Here is a 10,686-nt window from a genome sequence, read left to right as displayed (position 1 = left end):
CAGCACAGCAAAATTAAGAATGCTAAGAAGTTGTTCAGAAATGGAAAATCAGGTGGTTGGAAGGCACTCGTGACACTACCCGGACTAAAATGACTCCAAAAGACCCCTCCTTTTGTCTGATCCTGACCTAGACACAGGGTGAGAAAATAGTCTTGAGAAGAAACCTTAGGGTTGGGCAACACTCAGTCCATGTCCCGCTGATGATGAGCAGAAACACGCTGCTAAGGCAGACGTGCTACATGCTCCGAGATGTCTCTGCCAGGAGGAACCCTGGGCTGGCCCCAAAACACACAGGCACATGCATGGCACAGGAAGTACTGCCCACATCGGCCCATGGCTTAGGAAGCCATGGGTTGAAGAGAGGGGGATTTCCTGGTTCATATGAAATGCAGTCGTTTTTAGAGAGATCACTAATTCCTGCAAGCAGGTTCAGTTTCAGTTAAAGGCACATAATCTATTCCTGCTGCCTGCTCCCGCTTCCCCACAAAGTTCCCCTGTTAAAGCCTACTCCCCGACCTGGCAGGTGTTCAAAACTGTCTTAGAAGAGTGAGGAGGAATACAGCAAGCCAGTGTGGTTGGTTTCATAGTATTAGCTTTACCATCATCAGCGATTATGGAGTCATCGATCTTACAAGCATGACTGTCTGCAAATAACCTGCAATTTGTGAATGGGTTGCATGAATGCACTTGCTTTTATTTATACCCATACTATCAGAGTTTACGTTTTACTGGACTCATCAGTTTGACTTCATTCTAACTGCTTCAGATACCAGGTACCAGTGGTCTCTTTTCTAGGAGGTCTACCAATGTCCTAGATCCTTGGGGCATGAAAAGTCACTGTGAACATAAATTAAGGAAGCCATTGGCAGTAAAACATCCAGACTTCAATTGTTAGCCACTCTCTTCTGACCTTTCACGGGAAAGTTGCACTGCTTTGGCAAGGAGAAGGGTTAGTGGCAGTCTGCGGCTATCAATCACCCTCTGCTGAGTTCAGCATTTCATCAAAGTTCTCCCAATTTTTTCTGTAATCCTGGAAGGCAATGCTTATAAATTTTTCATGGAGCAGGAATCCTAGCCTGTCTATCAAAGTGGCTGGTAGGTCCATTTCTGCAACCCATTAGACACTTCTCCCCTCTAATAATCTGTTCTGTCCTCAGGCTCCTAAAAATTTCCTCTGTATATACCACTGGCATAGCAAGCCTTGCCTGAAACATCACAACTTTTCACCATACTGAAACTTTTGATAACTTTGTCTTCTGTTGAACACACAGCCTGAAACAAATGAGGAATTGGTGCTTCAAAGTAGAGAAGAAAAAAACGTGAGCAAGCCCACCTGCTCATGGTCAACCATCATTATGAACTAGTCCCTGTTCCACACCAGTCAGTGTAGGCACAAGTTCACCCAGCGTTTTTCCCAGTCCACAAATGGCATAAGATTTTGGTTAATGCCAGACAACTTGTGTTCCCTGCATGCTCAAAGAATGTGTGATATAACAGGGAGAAAGACATTAATGGCAGGTAACATCGGCAACAAATGTCATGCTTAATGAAAGTTTTGGGTTTCTTCTGACTTTTCAAGGTGGGGTTTTTTTTTGGCACCTTGACTTAATAGATTTCAGTGTACTTGTTTTGTACTGCTTCACATTTCTACAGTAACACACTCTGAAAATATAATGGCCAGTATTTCTGTCATTGCTTTCCTGGTATTTCCCTTAAAGAGGTTCCTCCAAATAATAGACTTCTAGGTGAAAATTTTGACTGGAACCGATGGCAAAGTAAAAAGTAAATATGTTTTAAGGATAAATTCATTTACTGAGCACAAATAGAATTTCATCATGGACAATTTATTTACTATAAATTGCAACTGTTCTCCCTTTTCAGCCTTTTTACTATATAGGAAAACCAGTGAAAGACGGGGGTCAGGGTGGGGAAGTTATTTACGCTTTCTTATGCATTCTGTTAAACCAGTCTGGTCCCTCCAAAAGCAAGAACAGTATTTCCAGTTGCTTTAAAAAAAAATTCAGCAATTTTGTGGGGTATTTTAGTGCATTACAGAACTGATGTTTATAATCACAGGAAATTAAACAACTAAGATTACAAACTCTATAGAATCTAACTCCTGTACAGGTGCGCAATCAGAACATAACTCTATAAGATATCCAAAAAAGAGTATCATATATTCATAAAAGATGTTTTTCAAACAGCTCAAGAATTATTTAAGTATTGCAAGCAGTAATTTCATACAATGAAATCACAGAATCACTTAGGTTGGGAAAAACCTTTAAGATCATCAAGTCCAACTCTAAACCTAGCACTGCCATTGGCCAGTTTCTGGCCAATTCATAAGCAAAGGGGAAAAAGGAAGAGTCATTGACATTGCTACTCATCTCTCATTTGGCATCAAGCACTCTTTAGACCTTATTTTAAAAATTGTAATGGTGGCACTTCACTGTAAGGAATTACAACAGCTATACTCGATAGAAACTTGCACAGAGTTGCAAGACAGTGAGTTGCTCCAGGCTCACTGACTTCACTTGCACTGCTGTAAATTAAATAAACTTCAAAACTGTGTAAAACGGACTTTCTTCTTCCCCTTCGTATTCTGGTAGAAAAGTAGTTGGTGTGCCAGATACATTTGTCACTGGTACGGTAAGAACATAAGGACAAGCAAAAGCTATAAAAATCAAGTTAATAACTTTTTTCCGATGACAGGTCCATCAGATTTGGAATCCATTTCATTCACATTTTAGCGATGATTAAACTTTTTATTCTATTGAATTTCTCATGTAATCTGTCAAGAATTTTGTGGGCACTAATAACCTATTATCGCAAAGGTGCGGTAATTAAAGGCCTTGTTTTGACAGAGTTGTTACAATCCTGGCACCCTGCAACAAAAGTGAAAAAAGCAATTTACTTGCAAAACAGAGCCTAAATACCTTTACGCAGGCTAGAAAATACACCGCTACTTTATTGTGAGGTGTAATTTTACATATTTCTATACTGGAAACACACAATACAATTAATTTCTTTTCAGGCAGTAGAAGAAAAAGAAAACCCCAAGAATAGTCTTTTCCTGTCCGGACTGAAATGCTGCCATTCAGAGTAAATAGATGCTGTTATGCATTTAGTGATTTATTCATCAGCGTTACACAGTGAGGGTAGATTGCATTAATACAGACAAAACAAGCAAGGCTGCCAACATTACAATTGAGCTGAAGAAATAGATAGGAAAAGAAGTATTAAATTTTATTTACTTAATCTAGTTTTGGGGGAGAATATGAGCATATTACTATACAGCAAGGGTTTGAGAATTCTAATATGAAGTGAGTATATGAACTCCCTGTAGAGGGTCCTGCAAGTTACTGAAATAACAGAGAATAAATGCTTTTTCCATATGAGGAATTCTTGTAACTGCTAGACAGTGAACTCGGAAACAAATTCTAATTTCGGAGGTTATATTGTTCTATCTGTCTGGAAGTAATTTTCTGCATTTTATTTACACTTTAAGGATTTACCTCAGTTCGGCTATGAGAAGTGAACCGAAGATCTTACGCATTTCAAGCTACCGTCCAAAATTGCAGACTGGATAGCAAAGGATTGTCTGAAACTTGCTCGCTGACTTTGTTTTATTTCCAGTCGACATACAATCCAGCAGATACAATAAAACGTAATAAGGAACAGGGCTGAAAATCACATCAAAATGCAATCTCATGAAAGATTAAGAAGCTATGAATGAAGATGCAGTGTTTATTAAGGACTTGGGATAATAAATGGAATTATTTACAAACAAAAACAATCCATCAAAAGTGAGTTGAGATTGAAACTACATTTCAGTGGAGACCAGATCTTCTGTGTAACGCTGATGAATACATCAGTATAGTCAATCTTGATTACAGTGGGAACAGAAAGCCATAAACTACGCTAGGAGTGGGCTCAGCACCTTGTAAAGCAGCACCTGTCATTTTTTGGCACAATCTTATTACAGAATAGACTTTAGTTACTAGGTCCACTCCCAGAGAAATTATATTTTGCTATGTTTGAATATGATTAAAAACCTAGTTGCAAAATGAAACCCGGTGATGCAGTAACTGCGTGATACAAGCATTGTCCAAGGATTTAGCCTGGCTGCCCGACCCTGGGGCTGCATGGTTAGTGTAGGCACATCCTCTGTGCACCCCTGGGATCTTCGTTTTTACCAGGAGAGCAACTATATTCCTCACACAGTGTTCCCGAGAATAATACTAGATTTTTCATTACACATTCCCCTCTCTCCCCGACACCCTCAGTGCATGGCTGGCAAGGGAGCCCCATTAAATCAGTGCTCTTAAAATAACAAAAACCAGCAATCTACAAAAACTATCAGTACAAAAGAAGCAGAAACTCACAGTTAAATGCACATGTTTGCGAACAACCTAATGTTTGCTGCTAAGAGACACCCATATTTTCACAATTAATACACACTAAGGAAAAGATAAATACGTATATATATATATATCTACAAATCTGGTTCATACTGAAACATCATTTAAAAGGTTTATTTTCAATTATTTAAATGTGCTTTGGTGTACTAGGCTATTTTAAAAACTATAGCCTCATTACTTTAGTAGCCCAAGCAGCAGCGGACATCATTCCCTCATCATATGCAGGGCACCGAGCCCACGGAGGTTGGATATTGTCTGTGCATTGCAGTTAATCTGAGACAGTGATGTTAAAATCTGTTGTTTTCTCCTCTGTCCCTAGTGCCACTTGAGGTTCCGGGAAATGAAGATGGAGGAAAGCCACCAAAGTTAAATGGTCCTGTGAAGTCCTCTGTGTCTGGCTGCTTAAATGGGAAATCTGCAGGTGGGGGAGGTTTTTGAGGTGGTCACTAGGGCGACTCAGACATTTCAGTGAACTGTCTAGATACCATTTCTCAGCTACTCTGTTAAGTTCCTCCACATTAACAACAACGTGTCTGTGAGGAGGATAAAATTAATAAGCCCCAAGAGCTTAATAAATGAGTTCTAGAGGGACTCGCTGGCACCATGCAGGCCCAGATTCTCCAGCCTGCATTTTTTTTGCTGAAACTTTATTCAACAAAATTCCCAGGGGCAAACTCCCGAGCAGAAACTCATCTGTCTGTCACATTGCACTTGACAGTCCTTGACTTCACCACTTTCATTGGTGCCTGTTGGAAAGCTAATACTGCTTCTCTGCACAAAGACGGGGATTGTCAACAAAAGAACTCAGAGCCATACAAGCTGTAATGCTCCTGACAGTTTGGTGAACTTCTATTCTCCAAAGTGGAGAATTTCTGAAAGGATACAAGAGAAAGGAAGAAACTCTAAGTTGAAAGAATTCTGTGGCTAGTACAATACAGAGTTTGTTACAAACATAACTTGGGTTGGGAAAAAACGGTCCTTTTAGGCCAGTACAGCACCTGATAGAAGCAGTTGTAAATTTGTCCTTGTACTAAGTAAAACATTGGTTTTAACTGCTGGAAAAAAGTAGATTTTCAACCCCTTTGGTACACTTAAAAAAACACTAACTTTTCTTTAATTGATTTTTTCCCTCACTTTGTTTCTGCGTATAAACTATTCATCAAGACAATTTCTACTTATTAGTACATCTGCAGCCATCACAACGGGGATATGTGCTGGTGATCAGGGAGTGAACACAGTAGAAATATTTAATTAAGACCTCGTGTAAAACAGTGTATTTCACTTTCCCATCACACCTTCTGTATTTGCTTTTATATTTTCTTGTAATAAAATTATTTAATTATATTTGCTAGTAGGAAGTTATCCTCTATTGTTATGATACCTCATGGATTTTTTTGTATTTTATTGCCAGCAAATAGAATTATTGATACCAATACTGATCAAGGATTTGGCAGGTAGGGAAATGCTGAGCCAACTAATCTTACTTTAGTCTAGAGAGGTCTGACACTACATTATGCCTCTCTGTGGTTTCATTATCAGTAATAAATTCCTGGGACTGTGTAAATAGCATTTGTCAACAGGGTTCAGGGTCCTTGGTAAATCTGAAGGATTTGAGCTATGCAATTTCATGTTAGTCATTTTTGCTAGTGTGGTATATTTGTAAATCTTTGTGAAAGCTTGGGGAAAAGTCCCATAGTAAGCAAGCTGTATTTTATTTACTTACTTTCAATAGTATTGTGCTTGAGAAAAGCATAATTCTGACATGGCACAAAAGTAGCATTGTAAATAAAGGCAGTCAAAGTAGCCCTTCTACTCCACAAAATTCTGATAAGGCTGTGCTTGAAGTCCTGGGTCAAGACTGGGACATCTCACTTTAAAGGATGTGGGAATCTATTTAAGAGAAATCCATGGAAAAACACCAAAATAATCACAATTCTGGAAGGGAAAAGCAGGAAAAACCCTCAGTCTAGTCTAGACTATAAGACAACTGAGGAGACAGCACCAACTGTTAAACGGCCGCCACAAAGAGGAACGGAATAAACTGTTCTACGCGTTCAGATGGACAAGGCCAAAAAGTGGCGGACACAAATTGATGCAGGCACTTGGATTACATGCTAAAATAAAGTTTTCCTAACCATAAATATAGGTAAAAGTTGAAGTATTTCACTGAGAAGCGAGATGGATTCCACCACTACAAGTTTTGAGAAAAACCATACTAGAGAAACACAGTGCTGTGAATAGTTTATGTACAGCTGAGTAAGGACCAACTAGTCTCCCGCAGTCTTTTGTCAGTCACTTTTTCTTTGATTATGATTCAGTAATAGGAACACTTAAAATGGAAATTAGGCAGTGAAGGTGAGCTTGGGACAACAACTATGCAAGTGTGTGCTTCCTTGAACAGAAGAAAGAGGACTAACACAGAAATAAGAAAAGATTAGGACTACAGCACAAAGGTGAAGGAACAGCAGGTTTTTGTGTTTTTGGTTTTGTGGGGGTTTTTTTCCATCCTGGTACAAAGCAGATCCTTTCTGTCATGAATATGACTGATCACCTTGCACCAAGAAATTATTTACTAAATTAATTTTTTGGATAATCAGACATATTATTAGCCAAAAACCTTCACAGTAGTCCCCCCAGAATAGAAAAAAATGCACTCATAATCAGAAATAACACCAGTTCTGGGCCCTATACGTGTCCAGAGTGGCAGTGACAAGTGACATAACTTTCCTCTGCAGAAGGAGGCAGCCAGAAACTAGTCATTTTCTTCTTCCACCACTCCGGAGCCAGGGTAGAAGCCAAAAGCAGCACTAACCACCTTGCTTTGGGGGGTTCACAGCAGCAGGCCTCAAACTGACCATTGATTTTCTAGACAGAGAGGTCATAAAACTTTTGAAGTCCAGATAGATTTAATCTACTGTTTTCTAGAAAATCGGTCAGAATATTTAAAGCCGTTTGATTATTCAGACACAATCTCTCTTTGGCAAATCCTTGGTTCATTTTCTACCCTTTTTTTCTTTATCTCTGTTTCTTTAATTACAACTTGTCTGGTGCATATCCTTCAACCACAGCAATTATAAACAAGACTATAACTGCTTTCATTATCTCTTCCTTCGAGATCTCTTTTAGATTCTTGCATCCTGTTGAGGTCAGACTAAGAACACTATAGTTGTTCAGATGACTATCACACAAGGTTGGACATACCAGAAATAGACATAGAATAGAAATATTAGAAGTAGACCTAAAACTAAACATGAGGAAACACAGTGGGTAGGGCTGAAAGGGAAATATTTGGCTGCAGCTGAAGACCTTAAGTACCAGATCTGTGAGACTAAATTTTGATTCTTGGTCCTGAAACAAGAAGTAGGAATGTCCTAACAGACTTTCCAGACAATAAGTAGGTAAGACATTTTGCCAACCTTCAAGAGAATTTATATATCATGCTGTAAAATTCTGAAATCAAAATTGAATTCAAACACAAAATGTGCAAGATTAACTTCCGGGCAAGAGCACCAAGCTTCTTTAATAAGCCAGGAACTTGCCAATCTGAAGTGACTAAGGAAGAGAATGGCTGTTAAATAATAAAAAAATTACAAAGAAATGCAAAAGTGGCTGTTAAGTCCGAACATAAAGTACTGTTCTTTTAGAATAGCATGTCCTACCCATTACATTCATAACACCGATACTCTTACAATAAAGAGGAGATACTCTGCAGTAGAACTGGAAACACTAGTACAACTCAAGAACTGATGAGATTTCACCTAGCTACTGTTTTACAAATATATAAACTGAACTGAAACAAGTATAAGGGCCTGTTTAGGTTGGGAGAGTAATTGGAAGCCTATCTGGGAGCAGAACCTTAAAAAAAGACTGATATGATTAACCAGTAAGAATGAGTAGTACCTTTACTTGCTTTATTTTATATCTATATATATCTATAATTTCCACCAGTACAAATGTAAATAGGTACAGAACATTCACAATAAAATTCAACAAGAAAGTAGAATAATTTGTCGTGTAGTCAGATAATGACACAGCCTTCCAGCAGAGAGGGGTATTGGAGACCCTGAGAACATATTGCTTTTAAAAAGAAAGAAAATAGAAATCTAATTTAAAGGTATGGCAGTCAGCAGGGTTGGAGTAAAATCAATGGCAGATTTAGTACCACAGTATTCTCTCCCTTGAGGGGAATTAGTAGCCCTGGTGGAGTACCAGAACATCCACTTTGAGATCAAAAAAATATGGTACAACAAGGAAACCTGCAGGAAATCGAACAGACGGGGGAAACAAAAGTTAATGCAAATACTTTACACGTACATAGCAGCTTTTCAGATCCACATTAAACAAGAATATGTTGATAACTCCTTGTAACTTAAGCACATTTCCCAAATGTAAAAGTAATGAAAGTTAGGCTACTCGGATATTAGTTTCACTGAAATAACTGTCAAGATATTGTGACTGAAAGACAAGATTTTACCTACAGCACTACAATGAAATAATTTTTAATTTGCACTTAAGTAAGTAGAGATTGACTGCTAAGACTAATTCATTGCATTTTCTCTTTTCTCTCCATAAAAACTTAATAATATGAGAGAGGAAGGATAGGGGGATAATGAAACTGCATAATAACTTGATAAGACTGAGTTTTAAACAACTGGCAAATATACAAGACGGTATTCTCCTATTCACAGCCTCTAAAATGGATGAATTCTGTATTTATCAAAGGTGCTGAGGAGAGACAGGGATGAGGAATACTCTGAAGAAAATATGGAAGCACAATGAAAGACTTCTCAGCAAACTTAATAGGAATGAAGCTTTCTCCAGATGACATGCACATGCTGATGCAAGTGATTAAGAGACTGGAGAGGGACAGTTTTGAGTGACTCTGAACAAAAGCATGCATTAGACACAGCACATTGATAGACTCAAGTATTAACTGTACAGCAAAGACTCCCTGTGCGTCTCAAAATAATCTGATATAATGCTAGCACAATCTGCTATGAGCTCTGTTCCTGGAGCTTTTTCTAGCATTCTAAGTAGTAGACAATTAAAATTTTGATAATTGTATTTCTATGGTAAATGTACCATAGTACTATGAACATGTTCTACGGTACTACGTACCACAGTGCATAGCTCTTGGCAAAGAGTAATAACAGCGGCGTTTGATTTTAATTTCAGAACCCTGCTTGTATGATGCAGCATACAAGGTTCCCTTCCTTTGGCGATCCTCTGCCCCATAGAGTAACAGAGATACCTGTGTAAATCTGGTAAACTGACAGATTGCTCTGAAATGGAAAAGAAACAAAACACAATAATTTCTCCAAATGGCTTGGGCCTTGAAGTTGCCAACTCAAGTAAAATTTTAAAGGGAAATTATGGAAAAAAAATATTAATGTTTAAGTAATAAAAATATTATTTGCCAATTCATAGAGCTGTTATGATTCACGCCTGAATGTGAATTTGGAACAAAACATTCAGATGTGTATGAGGTTGAACACATGTTTAAACACTGTTCACAGTAGGGATGAATTCCTCATTTGTTTCAGTGCTGTTCACAATAAGACACCAATACTAAATTATCGGGTATGAACCAGTATAAACACAACAGTGCTAACGGAGGTACGTCAGCTTTTACATGAGCAAAGAAGCCAACCTTCTCATCTGTAAATTTTTCAAGGACAGACCCCCTTTTTACAAGAAGTCCCATGGAGAGGACAAGGGGGAACGGACACAAGTTGCTCTTGGGGAGATTCCTATTGGACACCAGAGGGAAATTTTTCACAGTGAGGACAGTCACCGTTGGAATAATCTCCCCAGGGAAGGGGTTGACTCGGCCACGTTGGGCACCTTCAAGAGTCGGCTGGACAGGGCGCTGGGCCATCTTGTCCAGACTGTGCTCTGCCTAGAAAGGTTGGACCAGATGGTCCCTGAGGTCCCTTCCAACCTGGGATTCTGGGATTTCCAAACATAAGATTCATGGAGTAGATAGCAATCATACACATCAAGTATGCTGTTGGCAGATTAGTTTTCACCTTGTTTTGTTGGGAAAACAAACAAAAATATTAACATCTTCAGTTAGTGTTTTCATGGTGGAGTTATTACAAAGGACTTACAGATATATACAATTATTTTCGTAAAATGAGATTTCATGTTACGCGTGTTTAAAGGTGTCATGCAAGAACGTATTTTCCTAGACAATTCAACATTTTTACTCGAACTGCAGTAAGCTCATAAATAATTGAGCCTTAGGATAATATTAACTTTAACA

The sequence above is a fragment of the Phalacrocorax aristotelis genome, chromosome 5, assembly GCF_949628215.1.
Source record: "Phalacrocorax aristotelis chromosome 5, bGulAri2.1, whole genome shotgun sequence".
NCBI classification, from domain to species: Eukaryota; Metazoa; Chordata; class Aves; order Suliformes; family Phalacrocoracidae; genus Phalacrocorax; species Phalacrocorax aristotelis.
This window is presented reverse-complemented; position numbering follows the sequence as displayed.